Source organism: Schistocerca piceifrons, chromosome 11 (genome assembly GCF_021461385.2).
Source record: "Schistocerca piceifrons isolate TAMUIC-IGC-003096 chromosome 11, iqSchPice1.1, whole genome shotgun sequence".
NCBI classification, from domain to species: domain Eukaryota; kingdom Metazoa; phylum Arthropoda; class Insecta; order Orthoptera; family Acrididae; genus Schistocerca; species Schistocerca piceifrons.
This window is the reverse complement of record NC_060148.1, coordinates 118317533-118321280: the sequence shown is the minus strand read 5'-3', so window position 1 is coordinate 118321280 and position 3748 is coordinate 118317533. Positions and strand designations below refer to the sequence as shown.

General features: G+C 41.6%; 1 non-coding gene across 1 annotated transcript; it reads right to left on the bottom strand.

Moving 5' to 3' along the window:
• Nucleotides 1-2508: 2508 nt before the first annotated feature.
• On the bottom strand, nucleotides 2509-2582 carry Trnat-ugu. Its single transcript has one exon. It is a non-coding gene; the product is annotated as a tRNA-Thr (tRNA).
• Nucleotides 2583-3748: the final 1166 nt, after the last annotated feature.

Here is a 3748-nt window from a genome sequence, read left to right as displayed (position 1 = left end):
GTGACTATCATCTCTTTGGGAAACTGAAAGACTCTCTTCGTGGAACAGGGTTTGAAGCTGATAACTCCCTTGTGCACGCTGCCAAACAGTGGCTCCAACAGGTTGGTCCAGAATTTTACCGTGCGGGTATACAGGCGCTAGTTCCAAGATGGCGTAAGGCAGTTGTGGGGGATGAAAATTATGTGGAGAAATGAAAATATTGTTCCTAAAGGATGTATCTACACACTGTAAAACTTTCAAACATGTGGGATAAAAGATGGATTTAAAAAACAATAGTGTGCATTTCTTTCGGAGTGACCCTAGTATGTGTACAGATTTGGTGGCAACTCCCTCCAGAGATCTACCTAGGCCTCATAGCTTCCATTTCTCGAAGCGTTGCCGCTGTTATCCATGCGAAAGCCAAACACTCTGGCTGTTGGCTAGATAGATGGTCATAATGTGCCTGCTGAGCTGAGAAATATTATTTAAAGATTTTCAATGTCGCCGTAGTAATTTCGTTACAGCAAACTTTCTTCCAATGTGAGTTCCGTTTGTTACAGGAGAGACTGCATCACAGTGTTAGTCGCTACTTCTTGCTATGCTATAGAACACAACTCCGCGTGGTATTTATTGTAGAAGCTATCGAAACTCACATTCGTCGAGCACGACGCACATCTAATGAAGGGTACAACCTTGATGGTACGCTGATTTTTCAGAAACGGTACTGGAAAACAGTATTCGTTTGCGTTCAAAAAGTCTCGATCAACTTCGATGCGATCTGCGCGTATTTCATCACTGCTGAAAAGCAGGTGCACTAAAGTATTGCAGTATTAAAGAATGTCTTTTTATGATACCTTCCCTCGAGGCAGTTTCTGTTTTAGTCTTTAGCAAGTTGGGGGTATTTCGAATTCTTTTAGTGCAAATTTGAACAGGGTTGGCATAGTGGAGCACATTTAGCTGAGGTCATTTTTACGCTGTAGATTCTTCCTTTTCTTTCATTTACAAAAATTTGATTCTAACGTGTCTGATCACTCACGAATCGAGCGAATGTTGTCCAAATAGAGAGCATTTTAACCATGAACTAATAACAGAAAATATATTAGATGATGTTTTGTTGTAATGATCGGTATACGAATGCGATTACTGCACCGAAAATGACAGTTTTTGAATAATTTTGCAAGAGATGTAATATTTAATGATATTCTTTACTGTTGTTGTAGTGGTCTTCAGTCCAGAGACTGGTCTGATGCAGCTCTCCATGCTACTCTATCCTGTGCAAGCTTCTTCATCTCCCAGTACCTACTGCACCCTACATCCTTCTGAATCTGCTTAGTGTATTCATCTCTTGGTCTCCCTCTACGATTTTTACCTTCCACACTTCCCTCCAATACTAAATTTGTGATCCCTTGATGATTCAGAACATGTCCTGCGAACCGATCCCTTCTTCTTGTCACGTTGTGCCACAAATTTCTCTTCTCTCCAATCCTATTCAATACCTCCTCATTAGTTATGTGATCTACCCATCTAATCTTCAGCATTCTTCTGTAGCACCACATTTCGAAAGCTTCTATTCTCTTCTTGTCCAAACTATTTATCGTCCAAGTTTCGCTTCCATACATGGCTACGCTCCATACAAATACTTTTTAGAAACGACTTCCTGAGACTTAAATCTATACTCGCTGTTAACAAATTTTTCTTCAGAAACGCTTTCCTTGCCATTGCCACTCTACATTTTATATCCCCTCTACTTCGACCATCATCAGTTATTTTGCTCCCCAAATAGCGAAACTCCTTTACTACTTTAAGTGTCTCATTTCTTAATCTAATTCCCTGAGCATCAGCCGATTTAATTAGACTATATTCCATTAATCTCGTTTTGCTTTTGTTGATGTTCATCTTATACCCTCCTTTCAAGACACTGTCCATTCCGTTCAACTGCTATTCCAGGCCCATTTCTGTCTCTGACAGAAATGCAGTGTCATCAGCAAGCCTCAAAGTTTTTATTTCTTCTTTATGGATGTTAATACCTACTCCGAATTTTTCTTTTGTTTCCTTTACTGCTTGCTCGATATACAAATTGAATAACATCGGGGAGAGGCTACAGCCCTGTCTCACTGCCTTACTAATCACTGCTTCCCTTTCATGCCCCTCGACTCTTATAACTGCCATCTGATTTCGTACAAATTGTAAATAGCCTTTCGCTCCCTGTATTTTACCCCTGCCACCTTCAGAATTTGAAAGAGAGTATTCCAGTCAACATTGTCAAAAGCTTTCTCTAAGTCTACAAATGCTAGAAACGTAGGTTTACCTTTCCTTAATCTATTATCTTAGATAAGTCGTAGGGTCAGTATTGCCTCACGTGTTCCAGCATTTCTACGGAATATATACGAAGACAGTAACTTTTGCTCGAGAGAACAGTTACTGTTGATGACCGTGCAGCTTTTCCCTGGAATAAATGATGACTAACTGAAAACCTCAGCTGCCGACAGGTGTTGTTGATATACCTCGATGTGGACAGCTGAAAATGTGTGCCCCGACCGGGACTCGAACCCGGGATCTCCTGCTTACATGGCAGACGCTCTATCCATCTGAGCCACCGAGGACACAGATGAATGGCGCGACTACAGGGACTTATCCCTTGCACGCCTCCCTTGAGACTCACATTCCCAACCGTCCACAATTCTACATATGTAATGTACCTTATAGACATTAGCCCATTCACTCATTACTCGCGCACACTTTGGCGATTCCTGTAAGAGTTTGGGCAACCTGTGCGCATTCGTACATACGAAGGTCAATGGCTGGGTAGCCTTTAACTAACGGCTGTCCACAGCGAGGTATGTCAACAACACCTGTCGCAGGTGAAGTTTTCAGTTAATCATCTATTTCTACGGAATCCAAACTGATCTTCCCAAGGTCGGCTTCTACCAGTTTTTCCATTCGTCTGTAAAGAATTCGCGGTAGTATTTTGCAGCCGTGGCTTACTAAACTGATAGTTCAGTAATTTTCACATCTGTCAACACCTGCTTTCTTTGGGACTGGAATTATTACATTCTTCTTGAAGTCTGAGGGTACTTCGCCCTCTCCCAAGGCTGTCAGTAGTTCTAATGGAATGTTGTCTACTACCGGGGCCTTGTTCCACTTAGGTCTATCAGTGCTCTGTCAAACTCTTCACGCAGTATCGTATCTCCCATTTCATCTTCACCTACATCCTCTTCCATTTCCATAATATTGTCCTCAAGTGCATCGCCCTTGTATAGACCCTCTATATACTCCTTCTACCTTTCTGCTTTCCCTTCTTTGCTTAGAACTGGGTTTCCATCTGAGCTCTTGATATTCGTGCAATTCGTTCTCTTTTCTCCAAAGGTCTCTTTAATTTTCCTGTAGGCAGTATCTATCTTACCCCTAGTGAGATAAGCTTCTACATCCTTACATTTGTCCTCTAGCCATCCCTGCTTAGCCATTTTCCATTTCCTGTCGATCTCATTTTTGAGACGTTTGTATTCCTTTTTGCCTGCTTCATTTACTGCATTTTTGTATTTTCTCCTTTCATTTATTAAATTCAATATCTCTTCTGCTACCCAAGGATTTCTAGTAGCCCTTGTCTTTGTACCTACTTGATCCTCTGCTGCCTTCACTATTTCATTCCTCAAAGCTACCCATTCTTCTTCTACTGTATTTCTTTCCCCCATACCTGTCAATTGTTCCCTTATGCTCTCCCTGAAACTCTGTACAACCTCTGGTTCTTTCAGTTTATCGAGGCCCCATC